General features: G+C 45.1%; 1 protein-coding gene across 3 annotated transcripts in view; it reads left to right on the top strand.

Moving 5' to 3' along the window:
• The first annotated feature begins 1,432 nt into the window (after positions 1 to 1,432).
• The window catches only part of Zbtb38 (zinc finger and BTB domain containing 38), an 82,654-nt gene continuing 58,192 nt past the window's right edge, over positions 1,433 to 25,894 (top strand). The window contains exons 1-4 of one of the 3 annotated variants that reach the window (XM_013353587.2): positions 1,433 to 1,757; positions 2,772 to 2,853; positions 21,582 to 21,647; positions 22,321 to 22,634. The gene's annotated coding sequence lies outside the window, so the exon portion shown is untranslated. Of the gene's footprint in view, positions 1,758 to 2,771; positions 2,854 to 21,581; positions 21,648 to 21,692; positions 21,816 to 22,173; positions 22,635 to 25,894 lie in introns of those variants that run through there. The other 2 variants (XM_013353586.2, XM_026789002.1) reach the window with 2 other exon arrangements.

Below are 25,894 nucleotides of genomic sequence, written 5' to 3'. Positions count from 1 at the left end.
GTGGCCGCTTTTTTAAAGGGAGAGAGACCACGCCCCAATGGGCTGGTATCTCAGCGGCTATAGGCTGGAGGAGCGGAAGGACCTCCCGCAACATGGCACCTCTTCCCAGGCAGTCCCTATAATTACAGAGCAGGAAGCAGAACAACATCAGTATATCTGACCCAGACGGCAGCCAGTCTGTAACTGCTGTGTGACCATCTCAGGTGTGGAACTGTGGTTGAGAGCCCGGCCACCATACAGTGCAGAAATATGTGGCCTGGATAACATTGCCCAGACTCTCTCCTCCTAGCCCATCGGTCCTCTCTTCTCTGCACCTGGTGTCCAGTGCTCTGCCCACTGAGGCTCTTCCACCACACCAGGGCTTGGGCCAACAGGCTTCCCTGGCTCTGTCTTCTGGCTCCAGCTTCTCAGGATAGACTAGTTCCTTGTCACGCCTCAGCTGTGACATTGACTCATCCAGAGGCCGCGAGGCTGACCTCACCTAGACAGAACAAACCTGATTGTTCCATCATGTTCTTGTAGGGTCAGGTTTCGAGGCCCATCTTTGTTCTTATCTTTCCTCTCCTGGAAAGAACGTTAGTCAGTATTTCCTCATTCGCCCCAGCCTCTCAACATGGAGGCTGAAAGCGAACCTGAGGTCTGAGGACTGCCCGGGCTCTGCCGCTGATTAGCCGTGAGGCGGCAAAGATGTCTTTGTTTCTCCAAGAACCCATTTCCTCCTCCACAGCTCTGTCACGGTAAGTGAAATATTGTCACAAAGAACTTACTGTGGAGACTGAAACATTCACCATAAGTTCTCAATATGTGCCCTCCACATTTACTTTAAGGTTTTCCTCTATTCGTCCAGCCAGCCAGCCAGCCAGCCTTCATGGTGTACTTAGTGAGCTTCACGCCAGGTACTGCTGCGCTATGACTATGTCTTCCGAGAGGAAAGCCACTTAGACCCAGGAGGAACAGAGTGGAGGCCTGAGGCCTGCCTCCACAGCGCAGCAGAAGCAAACACAGCCTGAGCAGTGGAGGCTGCCCCGGAGATGGCGACAGCGAGCCCATCTTTCCATGTCTTTAAATACCCTTAGAGCTCTGTCCTAAGGTGAGCATCACATGACAGGGGAAGTGAGAGGGTCCTGGGGGGAAACCCCCGTTCCTCCCTGCTTCTTGGTTACAGAGGGTGGCCATGCCGTGGCTGTACAGAGGGCGATGTCCTTCAGGGAGGCTCTGTTGAATCTGTCTGGGACTGTTCCGGAAGGAGGAAGGGCGGATGGGGTGGAGAGACAGCTGGAATGTTCTGGCCTGCTGTTGGGCGCAGCCAGCCTGCGAGAGAGGAGGGCCTCTGGACATCAAAGGTTCCTTTTGTCCCTTTCCGAGTGGCAGAGCAGCCGGGCCACTGGCTATGACTCAGGCCTGGCCCTGACGTCACCCAAGCCCTGCTGCTGGCCTCGGTTTGTAGCCAGGAACCTGACCAGGGAGTGGTTCTCATAGCTGCAGCAAATCTCAAAACCGGGAGGCCACTTCTGTGCTCTATCTCCCCTCCAGCCACCTTATTTCTTCTACTTCTTTTTCTTTTGTTTTAAGCCTTAAGGAGAGCTTTACTTGTAAATCAGCTTTCCAAGGGTAAGCAGTCAGAATGAGTGACGTCATGAGAAAATTATGTGGCGCAGATCTCAACCAGGAGTTGAGGGATCCAGAGGAAGAATGCGGTGGGGCCTCCTGAGCCCAGGAAGTTGGCAGCCTGTGGGCTTCAGAGCCAGCACCTCTGAGTAAGTGAAGGCCCCTCAGCTCCTCAGCCCAACTTGGTGGGTACCATCTTGCTCCTAAGAGCCAGGCCTGGTAGGCCCTGGCCCAGAGGAGGGAGTGGGGACAGACATTGGGACACCTTCTAAACATAGCCTCAGAGGGGCCTGCTCTCTCTCTTCCCAGGGGCCCAGCAAGAACAGATAAACAAAAGCTGCTCAGGCGAAACCCTGAGGAGAATGTCCTACTGGGTTGGGGATTCTTGTTTGCTCTGCCCAACTGAGCTCTGTTTCAAGAAGGAAACCAAAATATGTATCTGGGGTTCTGAACAGTTTGCTTCCTGGATCATATAGGGGGTGATCAGACATAAGACAAGCCCCATCCTAGACAAGCATATGTTTTATCAGTCAAAGTATTTTCACACTTAACGGGGGAGGGGCGGGGTGGGGGATGGATAACGGCACACCTGGTCGGAAAGGGGCCACAGCCAGCTGCCTGTCTTGGGAGCGCCTTCTGTCCTTCTGCATGTTCTGCGCTTCCTTATCTCCTGGGTGTCCTGTTTACAGTCTCTCGTTTCCACTCACGCTGCCATTAAGCAGGGACATGAAGCAGAGGCAAAACACAGTTCATCCGTTTTCGTATCGTCTAAAAACTCCGAGGCCTTTGCATAACCTGTCCTTTATGAGTTCTGGAAGTTTCTACTCAAGAAATTTCAGTTTCTGTGGAAAAACATTTCATGCACGGGGCGTGAGAGTCACAGAGCAGACAGGCCTAGAGCTGTATCTCAGTTCCCCTGGCTTCTCAAGTCACCTCCCGAGTGACGGTCTCTTTTCTGTAGACCTTCCTCAGCACATTAGGTCTGTTCTTCACGCTAATGTGGTTGCGTGTATCTTAGAAAATGACCTTCACTTAAGGCAGTGCAGAAGTTTGTCGTTTAGCGAGAAACACAAATCCCTGGTGAGCCAGGATCCTATGAGATGAACCGTCACACTTTATGTTTTGAAGGCCTTGTGTTTTACCTTTTAAATATAATTTTACAGATGAGGCTGTCTTGAAGCGAGGCTATGCCAGTCTGCCGTTCCTCTGGCTGGGAGATCTGAGCGCTGTGTGAGAAATACTTTGGTGAGTGCCATTTGTCCCTGATGACTCCCTGCTTTTACGTCTCTAGTTCTACTTTATAGGGGTTTTAGGAAAATAAAGAAAAGGGTACAGGGCATAGGTACAGAATGACAATAGCTGTGTCAAAGGGGATATGTGGCATGATAAGCTAATTGCTACCATAAATATAGGTTGGCTTAAACACAATAGGCTTTGCTCATGTCACAGTGCAGGTTGGTTGGGATAACTCTCTTTCAATCATTCATTCAGATTCAAGGCTGGGGTAGAGTTCAGTGGGCATGCCCTAAGTGCCCCAGTCCCTTGGTTTGATGACCAACAAACACTAACAAACACAAAACATTCAGAGTTTGGAAGAGACTCTGCTGTCAGCAGCAGGTGGTTTTCAGAACCATTAGGGTGTATCTTCACTTCTCAGTGGAAAGAGCAAAGAACCTAAAAAGCGTACAGGGAGGGTCTTACGGGTTGAGGTGGTCCATATCATCTTCCTTCCCATCCCATTGGCTAAAACCCAGGGACATGACTGTAGCTAGCTTAGAGCAGCCACTTCCCAGAGACAACCGTGGGGAGGTTCCGGAGAAAGATAATCTCTTCAGCATTGAGTGTAAAAGCTTGGAAATGCTCAAATAGAAGGCGTGAGAGTAGAACAGTGTGTGTGTGTGTGTGGTGGGGAGGGGGTTGGTGGTAGTGGATGGTAGATGAGGGGCTGGAGAGAGAGCTCTCTTGGTGCCCTTGCCGAGGACCCAGGTTCAGTTCCCAGCACACATGGGGGCTCATGTCTATCTGGGATTATCCAGTTCCTAAGGATCCAGTGCCTTCTTCTGGCCTCCTTGGGCACCAGACATGCACATGGCACACAGCTATACTTCCAGGCAGATAAGTAGCAAGTGTACACATATAAAATAAAAACAAATCTTATAAAAGCATATTATAATGCCAAGCATATAGGGTGCACACCTGTAAACCCAGGTAGAAGACAGAGACAAGAGGGTTGGTTGCTCGTGAGTTTAAGGCCAACTGGTCTTCATACTGAGTTCCAGGCCAGCCAGGGCAACATAGCAAGACCCTATCTCAAAACAACAGCAAAACATTAGGAGATATTTGGAATTCACTATTGGACACTCACAGGTTTTACCTGGCCATGAGGGCAAAGAACAGTGAGAGAAATTTCCCAAGATGCCTCTGTCCATTCCAATCCCAAGATTAAGATAAACACATTCCTGTTGTCAGTGGCCAATGAAACAGAAAGGGCATCTTCCCCTTATTTTTCCTCCCCCTATTTTCTTGTTTAGGTCTTTTCTGGCTTTGTTCCTTTCATGTTCTTGAGTCAAGCAAACTAGCTGTCAATGGGATTTTGCTCTCACAGCTATCAGCTTCAGTGATTTATAGGAACGTGTCTGGAGCCCTGAGCTATGGTTCTGCCCAGTCCTGGAGAATCTGGGAGACTCTTCTACCCCATCTGTACCAGGTCCTACAGTGCTTTACTAGTGAGAGGGCTCCTCTAAGAAGAGACCCTCAAATAAAACTATTTGAAAAATATTTTAATATAGACTATAAAAGACTTGGGCAGGAACATTAATGCTAACCCCACGAAATATAGAAGAGTTATGCCCAATGTCTAATTCTGCTTTTTTCTTTTCGGGAAGTCTCATTTACTGAAACAGTGAGGGGCAAATGCATGAGCCCTATTTGGAGAGCCCTGCCTCACTTTATAATTTATGTAGATTTTAAGCCATTGTTGGTTTTTGTAGAATTATCTTCTCACCGGTAAATGTCAGGAAAAGGCTCTAGTAAAGATCTGTTCAGGCTGCGTGGTGCATAGTTCTCTAGTTTTGTGGTCAGTATCTGTCTAAGCAAATGAAATGTTCCCACTAGACTTGATATTCCTGGCTCCCACACCCCCACCCTGAAGAGTGAGCATTGTCCATTGTGTGGGAAGATGTGTTCCCGGCCAATCTGATAGCCTCTTCGACTGCTGTTCGTCCCTTCACATCGGGAGCGGGCTAAATAAATAGCAAGTTGTTTTGTTTCAATTTTTCAAAAATATTTCCACCTCTGAAGGTGCACTTTCTGGGGTTGTTGAGCACCAAGTGTGTCTACTGAGCAGGCTGGGATGATAGGAGAGTCAAAAGTGTGGGAACGCACTGCCCACTGGAAGCCACCACCTGACAGAGTGAGCTGAAGACACACAAGATCTGAGGACTGCCCGGGCTCTGCCGCTGATTCGCTGTGAGGTGGCAAAGATGTCTTTGTTTCTCCGGGTTTTCCAGGAAACGCAGGGTCAAAGGCCACAGGCAGGAGGAACAGTGTCGCGGCCCACTCTCTTAGGAGCTGGGCTGCATTCGTTACTTCCTCACACTGTGACAAAGTGCCTAGAGGAGGACTCGTTTATCTGGGCTCACGGTTCCAGAGAATTCATTCCATGGTGGCTGTGCTCCTGAGCAGAAGGATGTGGCAGCAGCGAGATGTAGTGGAGGAGTCATGGGAAGTCATGGGACCAGAAAGAAATCTATGAAGGGACCAGGGTTGGACAGAGGTGTGAAGACATGCCCTCCCTGACCTGCTTTCCCCAGCTCGGTTTCATCTGCCAAAGCATCCAGAACCTCCAGGATCATCGCCAGTCGAGGGCCATGTGTATTAACCCATTAGCCCACGAGGGACCATTTCAGATTCAAACCTTAACACTGACTAATCATGGCTTATTAATTTCAGCTACCATATGATATGATCCCCTCAATACATATAGCATAGCAAATTGATGCAGGAGTGATTTCTGACACTTCTGGCTACACTGTATGACAAGGAGAGGTGTGTGACCACCAAATTGAGTAACCAGAATTTCATTACTGTAAACATGTAATGTCTGAAAGAAAGGCTCAGAGACTTAGGACCACCTGACATTATTAGGATGGCAGGCGGGGGTGACCTCAGAGGCATCACCAGCAGGGCAGGATTGTGTACAAGCACACAATTCATATTTTTATATTTGACATTTTTTAAATGACACCAAAATAGATCTCACAGAAAAAAAACTTTCATAAGTTTATTTCACTTTAATCTTATATTTTATTATTTTTCATTTTAATCGCACATGAGTTGTGTGATTCACAGTGGAGACACCAGGGTCTTTGCAGAGTTAAGTCATCTGAAGATGTGCGCCTGACCTTGTTTATCCACGACGAACACTGACAAGAAGTTGAGCATGACAGCTTCACATGGACTCTGGGCCAGTTGGTTATTTTCACCTCAGAGGTTATAGAGTTCTTGATGCACAGATACGCTAGCCCCCTTCTTCCTGGTTCAGCATTATGAATGCCCTGCTACCCTTTTTAGAGAGTTTTGCAAGGAATTCACGTCATATTTACGACAGCTAAGAATTCATAGTAATTGGCCTTTGTCATTTCTCACACTGAAATCCCCTAGGTCTCATCAAGAACCAAGTTGGAAAACACCACACAAAGGACTCTGGGGTTTTGCTGATAACTCAAGAAGCCTCTGGTTTTTACCAGAATTTTCAAGCTCCTTCTCACCTTCAAAGTAGTGTTTTGTTTTGTTGAGACCGTTAAATTGAGTAAGGTTCCGGACGGAATAGTTCGGGCAATGAGGACTGTGAAGACTAAGTTAGCGTGCTTGTGACAATTGCTACCACATAGTCGGCGTTGATGTCTTGGCTTTGGAGATTGCTATGAAGTAGTGCTTTTTTTAAAATATTTTTTATGGTTTATTTAACTTTATTTTATGTGCATTGGTGTGAAGGTGTCAGATCCCCTACAACTGGATCTTCAGACAGTTGTGAGCTGCCATGTGGGTGCTGGGAATTGAACCCGGGTCCTCTGGAAGAGCAGTCAGTGCTCTTAACCACTGAGCCATTTCTCCAGCCCCAGTAGTTCTGTTTTGAAACAAGAAAAATTCTCTCTGAATCGCCTGCATCTGTGATCCTTAGAAACATGCCTAAGCAAAATACATAATAGGTACAACTAGTTCAAAGCCACTTGGCCAGGTGTGAGTGTGGGCCAGCAGCTCAAAAGGGCCAACTTCACAAAAGACTTTGAGAGAAACTGGTTGAGCATCTCTGTGCCGAGAGCTGATTCCTGAAATTCTACTGAGGGTCCCAGCACACAGGAACAAGGCAGGCTTGATATCTACTCTGTGGAAGCAATCTTGGTCATTTTTCTGTGGCTGTGATACAATGTCCTGACAAAAGTCACTTAAGGGCACATGGCTTTATTTTGCCTCAGCCTGGGATTGTCTACCAGTGTGGTTGGAAAGTCTCGGCAGCAAGAGCTTGAAGCCGTCATTCACAAACCAGGAGCAGAGAGTAAGGAATGTTCCTACTCAGCCTGCGTTCTCCATTTCATGAGGTACAGGATCCCCACTCAGGGAATGGTCCTGCCCACAACTGAGATGGGGTTTCCCACAAGAATTAACCTAACAAGATAAATTCTATCGCAGATACTCTCAGAGGCTAAATCTCAAATAGTCGTTTCTCACAGGTATAACTGGAGGCCCGAGCCCTAAGCGATTCTAGAGTCTGGCTACTTGACAGATGAAACTGACCCTCCTAGAGGCACTGATCTGGGGTTGTGCTTCCTAGCTACCTGAAAGAGGGCGGTCAGTCTGCCTGCTGTGATGGGGGTCATCCTTCTATTCAGAATCTCATAGGCGATCATCCTGCATCACAGGAGGAAGGGAGTAGCCAGTAAAAAGGCCTTTCTCGTTGACTTAAGTCCAAGGCAGCAGCTATATCAAGGTGCCTTGCAAGGGAGTAGGTTAGGATTCCCCAGGGACAGGCTGCACCCCCCCCCCCACACACACACACTCTCATCTGCAGCTGGGCCACGCTTGGCTGGACTTTCAACTTCATTCAACATTCCTCTTCCTTCTTCCATTCTACAGAAGACAGATTCCCTTTTAGTTTGTAGTTTTAGTTTTGGTTTTTGCTGGTTTTTTTTAATGGTTATTATCTTTGCATTGGCATATTTTAATTTAGCCATTTTTTAAATGGATATTTTTATTGCTTCTGGTGATCCACTGTTACAAATATATAAACACTCTTGAACGTAAATCCTTGTGGGCAATTTAAGGAAAATCCCCAGAAATTGAAGTGTCAAGTTGAATGATCTGGTTTTAAAGTTATCAGTTGGTCAATGCTGGTCCACAGATCATCAGTGTCTAACTCAGAACCTGGTCCCCTGAGGTTTCTCACATGAAAACACATGTTCACAAGTCCCTGTGACAACAGAAACTCTGACCATCGTCCCAGACATGTTAGATTCATCCATGTCACTCTATGGAGACTTCGACCAACCCATGTCTAAGAATCATCTGCTATCTTTCAAATATCAGGAATATACATTCTAACACACTCTTCCTATTCTCACATCCATCAAAGCCTGAGAAGTACTTACTCGTCTGTCTAGTTTGCCACCTAGTCAATTCTAGGCATTTTTACACAGAAAAAAAAATGTTAGCGAGCCCTGGGCTGGGATACTGTCATAGTCTGTACTGCTCTAACAAAACACCTGGCGAATAAAATCATCACTAAAAAGATATTTAGTTTACAGTTCTGGAGGTTCAAGAACATGATGCTAGCTAGCATCTGCTCTTCCCTGATGAGGGCCTCTGGGCAAATGACATCACCGTGCTGGGAGCACCTGCTACACAGAAAGAAGGATTCAGGAGAGGCACCAGGCTTATTTACAGCAACCATTCTCATGGAAACTAATGCCATCTCACAAAACCTACAATGATCCCTTCAGTGGGCAATACCCTTATGACCCAATTACCTTCTTCCACGAGCCTCACTTCTGGATGGTCCCGTTGCCTCAACACCGCCACTCTGAGGGCCAAGCCTCCAGCACACACATAAATGCTGGAGGAAAAACTGTACCCAAACCATAGCACATATCCAAACGAGAAACGAAAAGTTCTTTTTGGCTTCTGAGTTTTAGCTTTATCTGGCACGAAGATGATTATTAGCTTGGGAACCAGGAAAGCTTGTTGTAAACATGAGAGCAGTAGAATAAACATAGATCATTTGCCCCCTAATGGTCACCCAGAGATTTATTGGCAGAGGGTGACCTAGACAAGGGATCTAAACATGCCCAACCTTCTGGTAGTGACAAAAGAAGCCAACAAGAAGCCAACTCCTGAAACAGCTCCCTGCCTCAGTCAAGGAAACTGTGACTGCTCTCTGATAGGTAGGGTCAAATCTCAGGACTAACACATACAGTTTGGACCTTGGAGGGGCCCAGGTCATTCTCTTGGTCACCTAGTGGTGCCAGACCCCTGTGATCTCTGAGCCCTGACAAGGACTTAGGAGGACATAGGACAGTCATACAGAAAGCATCTGTAAGATACTTTTCTTCAGAACTGAGCCATGGTGGGTTGAAGGACAGAAAGTAGAACAGCAGAACAACGTCATGGCAAATGCCAGGCTTAAGTGTGGGGGCGGATCTCAGGTCAGGAGACAGGAACTGAAAAGGAGACAGAGCCAGGGTTTGGTGTAGAGCCCCGGTAGATCCCACCCTCAGGAAGAATGTGATGATGTTCCGAGCCAGGGGAGGTGTCTGTGGTATCTGTGAGGTGCTGTGACTGAGCCTTATCACCAGTGGGAACAGTGAGCCAGACAGCAGGGACTGGAAGATGAACCATAGAAAGAAGTGAAACACCAGTCGCAGAGAACCTATCGAACAAACCCAACCAAGACCTAAAAACTCTGTCATCTGGGAGGAAGCATAAAGGTCCATGTGTCTTCACAACACCGCAGAAATCATTAACCCACGCCCACCAGTCACATAACGGTCTCTGATAGCCCCGCACTTCCTCCCATTCTTCTGCTTCAACTGCTAGAGGGGCACATCCCGCCATTTGCCTTTTATTTTTAGTTTGTTTTGAGACAGAGTTTCTCTGTGTAGCCCTGGTTGGCCTCTGTAGACCAGGCTAGCCTCAAACTCAGATATCCACCTGTCTCTGTCTCCTGAGTGCTGGGACTAAAGGCATGCGCCACCGTTGTTTGCCTTTCAAATTCTGCCTCTACAGACCGCACCACTGTCAGCAGACTCTCTGTGCGCCTTCAGACACAGAAACCTGCACATAGTTCCTCTGAGGCTATCCATGCCCACACCATCAGGGGTGAAGAACAAAACCCAGTGGTAGCACTTCAGCTGTGCCCGTCTCCATGCTGAGACACCAGAGAAGCTGATGTTCTCGCCAAGTGTCTCCACTTCTGCACATGCCCTCATTGTCTCGTGACTGTCCTCGTCCTCTTGATTCCTGGCTTTCTAATACAAATGTAGGAGGGCAAGCTGTGATAAGCATGGATTCTAGTAGCATTTATACTCTCCCTCAAGTCTGGGGCTCAGCTGATGCAGGCTGATAGTATAGGAATGACCGGGGCAATCCATGTCCTCACTATGTCTGCTCGATATGAAGCTCATGTTCCTGTTGTCTTGAAATTTTTTCTTTAATTTTTTTTTTTTTAGTGCTGGGCACAGTGGTGCACACCTTTAATCCCAGCACTCAGGAGGCAGAGACAGCAGGATCTCTGTGTTTGGGGCCAGCAGCTTGGTCTACATAGTGAGTTCCAGGACAGCCAAAGCTACATAGTGAGACTCTGTCTCAAAATAAACAAACAAACAATTTATTTAGATTTATTTTAATTTATGTGGATGAGTGTTTGTTGGCATGAGAGTATGTCTACTAAGTGCATCTTCTGGTCCTTAAATGACAATCTGGCCACTCAACGGACTGGGTCCTCGGGCTAGGAAACTGGAGAGAATGGTACCTCCATTCCTAACCAGTGGGAGAGAGAAGTCAGAGTTCCAGGATATGCAGACAAGATTTCTACATCCCATCGAAGAGTCCAATATGGTCATGGAGCACAAAGTCCAAAGGCAAGAAGTGTTCAGTGGGTCTTCTGATTGGCAGGTACTGCTGGAGGCTTTCCTTACTCCTGTCTATACTGACTCCATGCCCCACCTCCACTATAAAAACAGGCTTCTACACAGTCTATGACCATAGCAGAGGGAAGGTTCTAGCCCAAGAAAATTCTCCGTGACTTTGTATCACTCATCTCTTCTTATAGAAGCAGGCACCGCTAGTTTAAGGGGTACTTGCTCAAAGAGGTTTAGCAGTTCCTGATGGGGATATCCCATCATTGCAGTCAGGAGCAAGTGAGCAAAACTGAAGGCTCACCCCAGGCAGAGAGACCAGCAACTGCCCATTATCTAAATGCCAGGCAGCATAAACTGCCATGTGGACAGGAAAGCCGGGGTAGCGAGAGCTTTTTAGTGACCATCCTACCCAGGATCAGCAGCGCCAAATCTTACTCCCATTTTATTGTACGTCAGCAAAAGGAGCCACAGTATATCTACCGGAATGACTCAGAAAATGATACTGTCACCAAGTGCAGGCCAGAGGGTGGGAAAACTGGATGCCTTGGGCCTTTCTTTCCGGTAAGAATGTAAGATGATCCAGTCATTCTCTGAAACAGGTGATAGTTTTCTGACAAAGTTAAACATTCTTTCCATATGATCCTGCCAAGCCACTCCTGGATACTTACTTACACAAAAGACGCGAAAGCTTACATTCACCTAGCGGTCTGTATGTATCTATCCGTGGCTTTGCACGGAACACCTACAATCTAGAAGCCAGCCAGAGAGTCTTCAACGGGTGAACGGGCAGCCAGCTGTAGAGTGGGCCACACTATCCAGGAAGTGGAATGGGTCAGAAAGACCTCCCACAGGGCGAACACGCTCATCTCAAAGGGTTACACAGATACACACCACTTTCAAGGGGAGTGAATCGCAGTGAGGGAGCTGAGTTCCAGGGCTGCCATGGCCCAGGACTGGGGGGGCTGTGACTCTAAGAAGACCCAGGGAGTGGTAGTGATGGAGCACAGCGTTCTGATGGTGTTGATGCTGTGTGAGAGAGCAGCAAAGCTACTGCCACAGAGAGTGCATGAGAAAACCAGAGAAACCAGATAAGCTCCATCCCCGGATCCCAGAATCAGTGTCCCACAGTCTGGAAGGTACCCGGACCACTGGGGAGTACTACGCTTACTGCCCATTCCTTTACTTTCGGCAGGCTCTCACCCTGAGCCCAGGTTGGACGTCAACTCCCCATTCTCCCGCCTCTGCTGGGATCACAGGTGTGCAACACCATCCTTCCTTTACTGTTTTTGTAACTTCTTGTGACTCCTCCCCACTGCCAAAAACAGGAAGAAAAATTTATTTTTGAAATTTCTCAAATGATTGTTTTTCAAAATAGGGGGCTGGTAAGGTGGCTTAGCCGTTACGAACACTGGGTGCTCTGATTCCCAGTGCCCAGGTCAGGCAGCTTACAACTACATATAACTCCAGTTCCAGGGGATCTGATGCCTCCAGCCTTCATGTTCACACATCATACACATTTACACATACATAATTACAAACAAAAAATAAGGTATAGAGAGATAACTCAGTGTTATCTCTGGGGCATGTATTGTTCTTATAGAGGACCCGAGTCCCAGTCCCCAATCAGGCAGTTTACAACTGTCTGTAAGTTCAGCTCCAAGAGATCCAACATGCTTCTGAGCACATGTGCACGCACATGCATACACACATGCATACATACACATGATAATAATAATAACAATAATAAATAAATAAACCCTTTTTAGAAAGTTTTTCTAAATGAAAAAGAAGACAATGCAGAGGCCATTTCCTAGCCCGGGGAAGAGACCGCGACTGTTCTATTTACGTGACTGGTGTCTAACTTGTGCTTCGATAAGCCTGTCCAATATCCTGGCAGCTGTGGCCTCACCCTCTCCTCCCAGGCAGCCTAGTTCCGTGGAATCACAGCTCAAATAGTCCTGCTCTCGATGTGAACAGGCCCTCATCCCCCTCCCTGAAGCTGTAACTTCAAAGCTAAGCAAAGGCCCCGAGACCTAAGAAATGGCCACAGTGAAAATCAGGACAATCGTTCTTCGCGCCCCACACCGTAATTTCGTTACCAGAAAGTGCTTTGTCTGCTCTGCACTTCATACAGATTATTCTCTTCACCTCACCCAGAGGCCCCTCCTTAATGGAGGGAGATTAACCCTTCTTCGCCCCCTTTCAATCTTGTTTAACTGAGAGCCTGCTTGCCACGGTGCTGCTTGCCAGGCACGAACACGGCTGAACGCTCCAAAGCGAGGTGGCTACCGTCTCTTTGAAGTACGGGCACTGCTGCTAAATACCTTTTTGCCCGACTTGGCCCTGAAAAGACGGTTTTGAAATTGAACTTGTGAGCTGCCTGGGTCTGTAGTATGGAATTGCACAAGAACAATGGCATTTGGGTCAAGGGAGACTCTGAGCTCAATCCCTTGGAACCTGTCGTCACGGAATCTATGGTTTATTCATTTATCCCTGACCCCACAGAAGGGTCTCCAGCATCACTTGAGATTCGGGCTGAAGTGTACGTGACACCCTGTGCGGAAGTGATGATGCATCTACGTACAAGCCACTGCCCCCCCCCCCCCCGCATTACTAGCCTCAGCCCCTGGTTTCCTGCCATGTCTTATTTATGTGTGTGTGTGATTCATGAAAGGGACAGAGGTGTGAGTTTTTCAGGCCTGGGGATGAGCTGGTCATCGGGACAGGAAAGGAAGCAATTTTAATTGCTGACTTTTCTCACTATTCAACGCATCTCCGAGGCTTGTGCTGTTTTGTTTCTAAGCCATGCTGAACAACAGAAAACGAAACTTGCAGCTTATTTTTAGCCATTCATGCTAACTCATGAGATGTTTCTTTGCAAACCAAATAGAAGAAAGGTGACTTCAACCAGCTAAATTTAGAATGATTGACTTACAGCGATTAAGCCTGGGTCTCTGATACTACCCAAGTATCAAAGACTCTTAGGCCTAGGGAATTTTGAGCCTATACTTACATATTTTGTTTAAAATTGTTTTTAGTTGAGCTTTTTAAAGATAGATGTAAATGTATTTGCTCCAGAGGAATTGAGAAACACATTATAAATCCTCTTTGGGCATCTGATCATCTTCATGTAATCTGCAGCAGTTCAATAAGCAAGTTGACAGTCTGAAATTACTTCTAGAAGGAACCAGATGATGAAATCACAAAGAGCAGAGCCCTGGACAGCAAGGAGTCCTGTTTCTATCCTCTTGTAAGGTCAGACTGTACTGTCTTTGGCCTCAGAGTGTGTAGACAACATTTCCCAAACTATCTTCCCCGTCCTATAATTCTGTGAAACACACGCAGGCACCATGACCCAGGGGAAACGGGAGGTGCTCTTTTGAGGTGGAGGTGGTCTTGTCGGGTCACCCTCATTTCCGTTTCCCCTTTCCCTGCCCCCAAAAGGGCAGGTTTCACAGCTTCCCAGTCAGCTTGGGGTTTTTCTTTGAGGAGCGAGTGATGATGAAACCTTTGAAAGGTCTCCATAGGAATCTCCATCTGTCTCTCGTGGGCTGATGTTCTCCATTTTAGGAAGCATCTTGCTAGCCCCAAGACCGAAGCTGCCACTGGTAATGACGGAACTAGCGAAAGAATCTCATGACTTAAGTTAGGAGTCAGTAACAAACTCTAGTGAGTCATTTGGCTGCATGAGGCAAAACTCCAGGTGCCCTGGGAGACACAAAGATCCCGCAGGAGGCAAGCCCAGAGACTCAGGTAATGGTGGCTGCTTCAACCAGCAAATGCTTGTGACACTTTATGTTCAGAACAAGGAAAAGAAGTCAGTGGGATGTGGGTTGAGCTGCCTGGGCTGAGGTGAGGCTCTCGGTACTCCTTTGGTACTTTAGTTTATCTGGTGAAAGAAAAGACCAGTGCATTGCTAGGTTTAGTCTGGGAATATTTGTTGTCAAGGGGAAGGACATATGGGAAGGATGATTCTCTCACATGAGGTAGATACTGTAATGTATAAGAAATCTTACGTACAGTTCCACCTTTCTCTTTCTATCCAATTACCATTTTCTCTAGAAAGAGAAACAGCCTCCCTGCTGGATCAGTATTTTCCTAGTTCCAAGTCTAGACCAGCCTATCATTTTGTTTGTCTGTTTGGTCAGTGGCAGGTGATCATGGCGGTAAATGGGCTTGGTGTGGCAACGGACCCGAATAGACTCAAGGTCGTCTAAATAATGTTCTTCAACTGGCACTTCAGACACACTAAGACGTAAAAGCAGAGCTCACCCAGCTGCTAAAGCAGACGTAGCGACGTCCCTCGTGACAGTGGCACCTGTTGAGGGGGTTCCACCCGAGGATGTCTTGTCGTTTGGACTAGCTTGGGTTGAGCTGCACAGCCTCCCCTCCATCCTACCAGTTTTTATCTTGTTGTTGTTGTTGTTGTTGTTGAAAACCTGTGTTTTGGTTTCCCCTTCTCCTTCTGGCTCTTTCTTAGAGTATCTGCTTCTGTGAGTTTCCCTAGACTTTGGGAGTATCTGCCTCAGCGTGATCCTCAAGGCTTGGGAATATCCACCTCTGAGTATTCCCCAAGGCTTCTGCCTGACCTTGCTATCAGATCTTTCCCAGATGCTGACAGTGGAAGTAAAAAGTTGAAATCTACAAATTGAAGGCTTCTTAGTGTTCTAATTGCTCATCCCTCACTAGACAGAGCGAGATTACCCTCTCCCATTCCCAGGCAGGGTGGAGCGGGTTGATAAGAAGGACCCTTTGAGAGCCATCTCGCTGGCTTACACAATTGCTGACAGTTAGTCGAAATAATCTGCCACAAGCCACAAGGAGGCAGGAGGCTTGGAATCTAGCTCTTGGTCTGCTCAACCTAGAAAGCAAGCTGTGATGGGTTCTTTTAGGATCACGTACAAATAGAACTTCTATACATCTGTAGATATATACAGAAGGGATTTTAGATCAGAACAAATGAACAGACAAATCCCAGCACTCAGGATGCAGAGGCAAGCAGATCTCTGAGCTGGAATAACAAACTCTGGTCTAACTAGCAATCTCCAGGACAACCAGTGTTGCTTATTTCAAGAAGGAAGAAAGAAAGAAAGAAAGAAAGAAAGAAAGAAAGAAAGAAAGAAAGAAAGAAAGGAAAGAAAGAGGGAGGGGGAAAAGAAAAGGAGAGAAAAAAGAAAGAGCAGCTGGTACACATCCATTCATTAAAATGATACATTTAACCACTGAGCTTAGTTGAGGAAAATTAGGCTCTTCAATACACACAAGTCATGAAAGAGAATATAACTTAAATGTTTTTCTACTTTCAACTCTGTCATAAATTTTTTCTTTCTTCTTCTTTTTCTTAATAGTAGAAAAGTGTGATAAAATGTAATTAAGAGTGAAAGTATAAAATCCCAAGTAGAATTCCATGGCTTCAGAATGGCCATTTTAACTGTACAGAAGTTCATTAGTTGTATAGAGTTTGGGGCTGGGAAAGTGTTTATTTGAGTGGTTCCCTTAATCTAGCTATGTGATGTTTTTATTTGTGAGTTCCTTACAATAAAGTAAATTTTTAAAAAGTCCACTAAAAATATATACATGAGCCACAAAGAAGAGAAAAGATGTGGGCTGAGGAACAACCACCACCCGAGACCAGACTCTGGCTTCCACATGCATGCATGTGTACCCCTCAAAACACAAATAAAGATACCCACACATACAAGAAAAACAAAGGAAAAATACATGTTGGGAAAAGGACCTCATAATAAGCACCTGATTTTCTGTTTAAAAATTTTTTAAACATTCTTTTTAAAAAATTTCTGTTTAAAAGAAAATACTGTTTGTAACTTGAAACCAGGTTGACCTTGACGATTTATGTTGACTTTTTCCATTCTCTACTAATTTAGGCTTTTAAAAGTTAGGTAATCTATAACAAATTTGATCATAAATGCTAAACATAGTAGGTATTTAAAAAGCCAGCTGTGGTTTTTACTACAATGATTAGACGAACTAGCTTATTACGGGTGCGAATTGGGGCAAATCTGTATATATGTGGTGCCAGGGAGCAAACTCAAACCGAGCTACACCGCAAGCCTAAGGTGTAATGTGGACTTTCTTCAATGAGATGTTAGCATGTGCAGAAATGCACACTTTCCCCAGCTACTGCATGCCATGAACCATTTGCAAACTGCAACAAGCCTCCCTCCAAAGTTGGTACTCTACTTTCTTCTCCTAATTTCCCAACATGGTCTCCTTGTTTTTTGTTTTTTTTTTTTTTTCTCAAAAGGGTCAGGCCCAGGCTGGCTCTGGTTGGTAATCGTCTAAGTACCCACAATTCCATGAGAAACCTCCCCCCAGGATGTCTGGGAGGATTTCTGGAGTTAGGTAGAGATGAGATGCAGGATGCAATCTCATCCTTTAGAGTTGGGGGGAGGTCCAGGCTTTCAATCAACTAGTCTCAGATTTTAAATTCTAGTCTCTATATGATGGTTATCTTTAATACTGATGATAGTCAATACTATAGGATATTGTACTATCAGGTTAGGATTTATTACTATAATTTAGTATGATTTTCAGCTTTGATCAGCTACAGAAGTTCCTACGCAGATCTCTGGACAAGACCTAGCCATTGGAAGTATGATGGACTTTCTTAAAAATGCCAGCTAAATTATCATCCCATTATGTTTTAGATTATCTCTTCTTTTTTTTTTAATGTGTATAAGTGATTTGTCTGAGTATCACAAGCATTCCTGCGGCCCATAGAGTTCAGAAGAGGGCAGTGAGTCCTCTTGAACTATGGAATTAGAGTTACAGATGATTGTGAGACACCATTTGGGTGCTGGGAATCAAGCGTAGGTGCCCTGGAAAGAGCAGTCAGTGTTCTTAACTGCTGCGTCATCTCTCCAGCCCCCCAAAGTTATTTTAAGTCATTGATAAATCACTTTATTGCAGGTTGAGGTAATGCACGCCTTTAATCCCAGCATACAGGAGGCAGAGGCAGACAGGCATCTCTGAGTTTGATGTTAGACTCACCCACACAGTGAGAGTTTGTCTCAAAGAACACAGCCATTGATAATTAATTAAAGAAGGAAAAAAAGAAAGAAAACTACCAAATTGTTTCCAAGCCTAAATATAATCAACATCATAAAAAATTCTGCTTTTTATATTTACATAAGAATTTAAACAAAAATATTAGACATGGTAAATATTTATTTTTAAAATTCAGTTGACTAGCCAACCTGATCATGGGCTCACCTACTGATATGTAGATTAGGTATAAAATGAAACCAGTTGTAATTTTTAAAGCTGTGAATGGCATCAAGAAACATGCAAAGCCATCCAAATGTTTATAAACCAGGGATTCCTCTGGGACTCAGTGCTCTGACTTGATGGTTTTTTCAAATGAGAAGAGCCGAGCTTTGTTCATACTTGAATTATGTACTTTGCATAAGCCATGCAATTTAACTTTAACCCACAGGCCCGGAAATAAAATTAGCTCCGCCTGCAGAACGCAGAGGCCAAAGAATAACATGCCGGTAAAGGAGTCTCTCCTGCCTTGCTCTGTGCTCCAGTTCGTTCTTGCCGCATTGTTTTGGGAACCTTATGTTTGACTTGTCAAAGCCTACAATGTTCACTGTGGAGAAGGGATTCTCATTTGAGTTAATGTCTGTGCATGTGCCCTGAGGATGAAGGGCATGTGATTTTTTTTTAATCCTAAGCAAATGCATATCTTTGCCACTTGTAATCGTGACAAAGCTTAAATAATTCAGGCATGAGCATGCCTTTTTTTTTCCAGTGCAAAACAAGATTTATTAGTTGACAGCATCTGCCCAAACAGACTCATTTCTCAGAATATTTACAGCTAGAATTCATGTTTGCTTAACCCAAGTAGGCTTGGTGAATATATCAGGTTTGCCCACTAGGGACATCACAAAATAACATTCAATATGTGGGGGTTTCTTGCTCATTTTGACACAAAGAGTGAACAAGGATACCCCACAAGAGGTGTGGAAACAAACCCTTTGCCCTGGCATCAGGTTATAAGAAGTACCTGGATAGGGCCCAACCACAGCCACCACCCTGACGTACAAAGCAGCCCTTCTCAACCTGTGTCTTCACCCCTTTGGGGGTTGGACAACCCTTTCACAGGGGTCACACATCAGATACCCCCACATCAGATATGTACATCATGATTTATAACAGTAGCAAAATTACAGTTGTGAAGTAGCAATGAAAATAATTTTCTGTTGGGGTCGGCACAACGTGAACTGTATGAAGGGGTCGCAGCACAGGAAAGGTTGAGCCACTGCTATAAAAGGGCGTGACACTATCCCCTCATCTCCAGGGGGCCTGAGATGCGTGACTGCTGTTGCCATTGGCAGTTCTTAGCCGCTGACTTGCCTCAATAGCATCACCACTGATTCTGTATCCCAATAATACTTTGTGCATGAGTAATGTGACTGTCTAGCCTTCTGACGTCATTCATGGGGACTAGCTCAACAGACACTGAGTGTCGCCTGCCAAGGTGTTTCCTTCACCCTTCTTCAACTCTTCTTGAAGGGCTCTGCTTTATAGATGATGGTCATTAGCTTGGTGTTTGTAATGTCACATAACTGTCTAATTCTAGACCCCCTTGGTAAAGAAGGAATTAGCACAAGGACACTCCGTTCTAATTTTTGGTCGCTGTCAATGTTGTTAGCCAGAGTATCAAAAGCCCTGATGTGGGGGGGGGGGTGGAGGGCTCCACCACTGGTGTTAGTAACACCAGAGCTACCATTGCCTTTCTGGAGCACTGTGAGAGAGAAGTGTGCTTCAACAGCAGGCGACTTGCTGTGGATCAGGTAGGACCCACTGTCCCGACAGCCTACCCTACTGACAGAATAATGCCTTTGGGCTAGAGATAGGCAGGGGTGCTTTCCGTACAGTCAGCTGCCAATCACTTCTGATCCGAGGGAGAAGATAGAATTCAGACTAGAAACAATCCAGTCGGGAAGCCTACTACCTAAGCCGAGGTGTTCCGGTGGCTTTTCTCCTCTAAACAATTTCTAGGGTGTGTGAACGCTTTGCTAACCTCTTATTGTCAGGCAGCTCGTACAGAGAAGAGAGTCACTGGAAAACTGGCAAACCAGGAAAACATTAATTCATGGGTGCACTGTTAAAATTAATTAACAACGGCATATTGGTGATGCAATAGGCAAGTAAAGACTATGTGAGGAGAAAAATGTAAAGATTACATATTTAAAAATAACCTCAGAGCATTTCATAGAAACGCTAGCTTATATCTGGGCTCTGAGGGTGGAGGTGGATATGGTTTCTTTGTAGAAAAGAATCTGTCTTGTTTTCTTAATAAAGACTTCTTGTTATACAGCGTGTTAAATATTTTTTTCTGTTTTTAAATCTGCTGGTGGTATCTTAAAAAAAAAATCTACCAAGCTAACCTATTTTCTACTTTGGAGACGTAGCCACACTGGCTTCGTAGAAAAATAGCTTTTGCTTATGAAGTGTTTCTTTAAAATCCTGAATAAGCAGCCATTTAACAGTTTTGTTCCATGTGTTAACATTTTGTTGCAAATTGAGCTCTAAGTGTGTGTGTGTGTGTGTGTGTGTGTGTGCGCTCATGTGTGTGCATGCACGTATATGTGTGTGAGGGAGAAGAGAATGAAAGGGTCTGTGCATATGAGTTCTTGAAGGCTTTTTAAAATTAAAATACAATAATTAAAAACAATTTAAAAATAATTTCTCATAATTATGAATTGGATTCTATAGACAGCAATCCCAGTTTATTACACACAGCCACACTAGGTCCCATCAATCCTGAGCAGCGTGGGGGGGGGGTGACACTAAGGAAGACATTAAATTTGGTGTCTGAGTAGATGAGATTTAATTTTGGGGAAACATTTCACTCATAAAATGGATATCAGCCCTGACCTCCTAATGTCAATGCCATGGTGCAAGTGTAGCTTAAATAAACCTCCAAGTAAAACAAAGGGACATCGCCTCTAGACACACACTGCCTCCCCGCCAGTGTGTACCGTCCATTGCCTTTGCTATTCCTATAACTGGCTTGTTCGCTTTGGAGGGGGAGGGGGAAGACAAATCACTCCGCGTTTGCTATGTTTGGAACACGTACAGTATGCTGCTGTAAATCTTACTATTATTTAGGTCAATATCCTAAAGATAGCTTTAATTGTGTATGAAGGCAAGCTGTACATCCTAAGGAACCTGACATAATTTCTTTTTCTGTACTGATTTTCTTGGGCTTCTCCCTGTAAGGAAAGTCTCTTCCATCTTCATACAATTATGTCTGCAGCGGTATCTGCCGTTCTGTTCTGCAGATCCATTTAGCCGGATGCATTTACGCTGCCTGTGGTTAAAGGTTATAGAACGGATACAGACAACTGATCATGCATTCTTCTACAAGCCTGCCGCCACCTTAGGGTTTGGAAAAAAACAAACTACAAATGCTATTCCCTTTTTCAGAATCCGTCTCCACTCGGCAGTAGCTTAGCAGGTTTTTTTTTTTTTTTCATTTTTTTTTCTGCTGCTGCTAGCAGTTCTATGAAATTAACAGACTATAAAATGCATCCCCAAGCAGATACATACTGTATTGCAAGCTTTCTCCAAGAAGAGGATATGACTGGGCTCATTCCAGCTGATTTTCTTCCTTAGCAAAAGGACTGTTGGATTTTTTTTTTTTCAGAAGCAGAAGGACTCCTTCATTGTGCAGCCGCTCTGCTTCAGTGCATGGAATGCCTTCTACTGCCTGGTTGCAGAATTTGGAGTTTGCTAAACAGTGGTTAGTGATTGGGCTCATCTTGCATCACCAGTTGATGACATTTTTCTTTGTTCCCTCCTACCCAGTTGAGCCAAGACTCTGAGGCTGATACGCAATGTCACTTACAACATTAATCAGATACTGCATTTAAGGTGAGCTGTCCCTTGCCTCCTCCTCCTCCCCTCGCGCTGGCTCGCTTGTGGGCTGCATGCAGTGCGTAGCTTGCTTGTGTGAGCCTAAGATGGCAGGCAGGATTAGCCGTGCTGTGCTGTGTGTGCGTGCTGTGTAGAATTCATTACATGTTGCCTAGTATTTCCGATGTGAGTATGTAAACGCTCTCTATGCCATATCATCTGGTAGCGAAGCCCTGTTCTGCATCTTTACAGCCTTCGTTATTTCGACATCACCCTTCTTTTCGGGTTCATTTGCTGCTGGAGGTTTGCTTTCCATCACGTTCAAAATAAGATTCTGTCTCTCTCTCTCCTCTCTCTTTTTTTAAACAAAGCCAAATAAATCCCACAAAACCCTAAAACCCAAACAAGAACAACAAAACTCTGCTACCAGATGGTGTCTCCCCCTTTCTCCTTGCATTTGCTGTCTTTTAAATAATGTATGTTGTATTGTTAATTAATGTGAATATCAAATTAAACACTTGAAACTTACATGTTTATTATGCAGGTAGGAGGCCAGGTGGACTCTATTTTTAACTCCTAGGTACCGCATCGTGTGCAAGCAGGGCAGGTCCTGCCTCATGTTTGTGTTCTCAGTGCTGGGATCAGTGGTTTGATTTTCAGCAGACTGTGACTGTGGCTGTGGCCTTTGCAGTGGTCAGCTCTGAGCTTTGAACTCTCCGAGGAGCAAGGGAGGAGAAGAAAATCCAACAGACCACCTCCTTGGGTGCAGCCTCAGAGAGTCCTCGGAGAAGAAACTTCTTCCTTCAGTCCTGCTTTGCCGTTGATAAATTCAGTCCTCGTGATCACAGTACACTCAGGCTGCTCTGCGTGTGACGCCTGGTGTGTGTGACCATCGCATCTAAAACTCGTGAGCAGGAAGACGGAGAAATCAGTGGTCTCCATCACCTCACATAAAAATGGCCGAGTGTCTTGCTATGCTAACACTGCCCTGAGTGACGCGCACAGGTAGGTTGGAATTTGCATGTTTTATAGATTTTTTTTTTGAGCCATGCAGGAAAAACATCAGATGCATTAAAATGTGACTTTTAAAAATTGAAACTAAGATACTTGTAATATGTTGGAGATGGCATGAAGCTAAATAGCCCCTTGTATTCAAATACTACAAAAACACAAGCACAGATTTATAAAGAGACTCTGCTATAAAAGAGAGATGGCTTCTGTTTTAAAGAAATTCAGTTATATGATAGGTGTGGCGCCACTAGACAAAAGAATTTTTTTTTTTAAAGTCTGGTGATTTGGCTCAATTTTAGCTAAAACTAAAAAACAAATGGGTTTCTGAGATAATCTCCAAGAGCGTAAATAAGTTCAATAGGAATTATTAAAAATGTTTAATCTTTAAGAAGCGGACTTTAACTGTATTGTGTGAAATATGAAAATTAAAAATTAAATTCTTTCAAAATCATATTTTTTGTCGTATACAATGATACATCCACCATTTGTGTGTGCATGGAGCTGGGGGGCGGGGCGCTATCATTTCTGAAGGGGGAAAGGCTAAGTTGCCATGGCCCTCCTCGCAGATATCGAGCTCCATTCAATGACGCTGAGCCCTTAGAATGGCTCATTGCAGAAATACAGCCGTGACTCCCTGTGTACCAAATCCTGGTATTTTTCAAAAATCATTTCACAAGCTCTTTCCTTTGAGCCGAACCCCTCAAAAAATATTTCAGTTTCAAATTAACACTGGGCCAGAACCTGTTTCCCTGGTAACCAACTCTACATTTAAAATGTAGTAATAGATGTGCACAAGAATGTGTTAGAAACGGAGCCACTTGCCAAGGGAGAGCCTTGCAGCTCTGTGCCCTCTCCCGCAGAACGTGCACGGGCTTTAGACATTCTTTTTTAAATGGCAGGCTTCAAACCTTAACATCCCAGCTGCCCTTGTGAATCTGCAGAGGCTTGCTCCCCGGCAATTCTTCCCTTCCCCCTTTGTGCTCAGCACGTTCTCAATGAAGCTTTCTCCACGCGCTCTAGACTGCAGTCCAGGTTTGTGGAGAGAGGTGGGCTTTCATTCTCACGAGTTCGCCAGCGCTGAGGAAACAAAAGCCATTTCAGACATTCTAAGAATCAGCCAATGCCTCTGCTTCTGCCTTCCTCAGCCCTCCACAGTGACCTCCCAGCTTCGGGTAGAGCTGCACCCAAACCCAAGCCTTCCCTCCCCATGACAGGTGTCTGTTGAGCCCCCATGGGAGCGTCTTTGGGGCTGCTGCCAGACCTGAACCCTCCGGGAGATGCTCCCAGGTGAAGCAGTTTGAGGTTCGAACCATCTATGTAAATGGGTGCTTGTTTCCAGCAGTCTGCTTCACTTCCTACAGCAACATCTGCAGTCAAATCTCTCATGGGTTAAAGAGTGGCTGTTGTTTATTGGTGTTGTGTTGTTTTGAGGCCAACTAAGTTATTGTGCGTGGAATCATTATGTGGTTCAGTTATATCAAAGCATGATCCCCACAGTGATTTGTTCTCTGGGCTTGCCACGAAATAGCCATATTCCTGCAACACCATTTTTTTTTAAATCTGCTTGGGAGCCATTTTGTTTCTTGTGACTTAAAATGACTAAGTACATTTCGAATATACGATCCGTCAGGTTGCAGACTGAAGGGAAATGTCAGAAGCCCGATAAAGAATGGACATTTATTTTAGGACCGGCAGCATTAACAGTTTCAGGAGGATGGGGCTAATTGTCACTCACTCTTGGACAAACATAGTGAGCTCTCAGCATCTGTAGTTAAAACACTTGCTGCTCAGAAAGAGCCTAGCAGGATGTCTTCCATCTTGATAGGCCAGGACAAATTAATCCTTTTAAATGAATTGGAATCTGAACTACAAGATTGGGTGGATGAAATGCAGTTGTTGTTTTAGCGTGAATGAATGCCAGATAGATCCCACGCTCAGAGGATGTTGAGCCTTTTGTTTTCTACTTAACCGTGGTTGTGCCATCGTGTAGATTTTCATAGCTAATGATTTTTTAAGTGACATTATTCATTTGTGTTGCTCTAAAAGAATTTCAAATATAATTAAAATATAATTCATAGATCCAGAAAACCGAATACGACTGTTGGGAAATACACTGCACCATTATCACTCTAATAAATAGACCCGTGAATGAGAGTATAATTATTATTTATTACTTTGTCATGTGTCCCTTAGAGCGATATTTTCAAGGCATAAAGCTTTTCTAAACTTACCCATTTACAATTATTATTGGATTTCCTAGATTAGCCGAAATGAGGGAAAGTGGCACTTACTCCTTGCTGTCTAACAGACTGGGTAGCCTTAACCCCTTTGCACTTTTGGCTGAGGTGTTTGCGCTGGGCAGGCCAGAGCAGGTGCGACAGGAGAATGTGCAAACAACTGCTTTGTTCTACCAAAACGCAGTGGGCAAATGTGTGGTTTTCTGCCTGAATGATTTATGGTATAAAACTCTCAACTCTAGTTTCTCTTTGGGGAATAGAAAAATGTTTTTCCGGGTGATGTGTAAGGCTTCATCTCTTGCTTCTACACTGATGTGGATCTAACTCCGTCCTCTCTGAGGACCTCCTGTAGCTAGACTGGCAGCCAGGCCACAGCACAGGCGTGGAGTCTCATTATTGCTTTATGTGCTGGGGTTGGGGATCTAGAAAACACCCAGCACCTTTCTCTTTATTACTCAATCAAACTGAGTCGCATGCGGCAGCTCGTCCTAACGGCTGCTTTCCAAGGCTAAACATTCAGCATTTTTCCTGAGCACCTACTATCTACCAGACATAATCCAGAAGCTAGAATACAATAATCGACAAGACAGACCAGAGCTTGCTTCTCATGTTTCTGCCTCCAATAAGGCAGGGTAGACAGTAGGGAAGTGGCAAAAAACAAACAAACAAAACAAAACAAAACAAAAACAACAACAACATGGAGGCAAATAGCTAACAAACCCAAGAACAAGAAGGAAATGTAGCTGGGTGCAGTGGCACAAGCACCCAGTGTAGTTTGAGCACTGGATTAGCCTGGGCAAGTGACCCTGTCTCAACAAAAATAATGAAGAGCTAGAAGTTTAAAAAAAAAAAAGCAAGGATGATGTGCTGTAAGGAGAACCACTTGAATGGTTGGTTTGGGAAAGCCTTCCGGGGGCTGTGGCACTGGAATGGGGACCCGCAAGGTAAGGACGCAGCAGGGCAAGGAGCTGGAGGAACTGCACCGTGTGCATCAGAGTGTGCAAGCATGAGCTGCAA

The sequence above is a fragment of the Microtus ochrogaster genome, unplaced genomic scaffold (assembly GCF_000317375.1).
Source record: "Microtus ochrogaster isolate Prairie Vole_2 unplaced genomic scaffold, MicOch1.0 UNK12, whole genome shotgun sequence".
Classification (NCBI taxonomy): Eukaryota; Metazoa; Chordata; class Mammalia; order Rodentia; family Cricetidae; genus Microtus; species Microtus ochrogaster.
The sequence above is the reverse complement of the archived record's forward strand: the minus strand, read 5'-3'. Positions and strand labels throughout refer to the sequence as shown.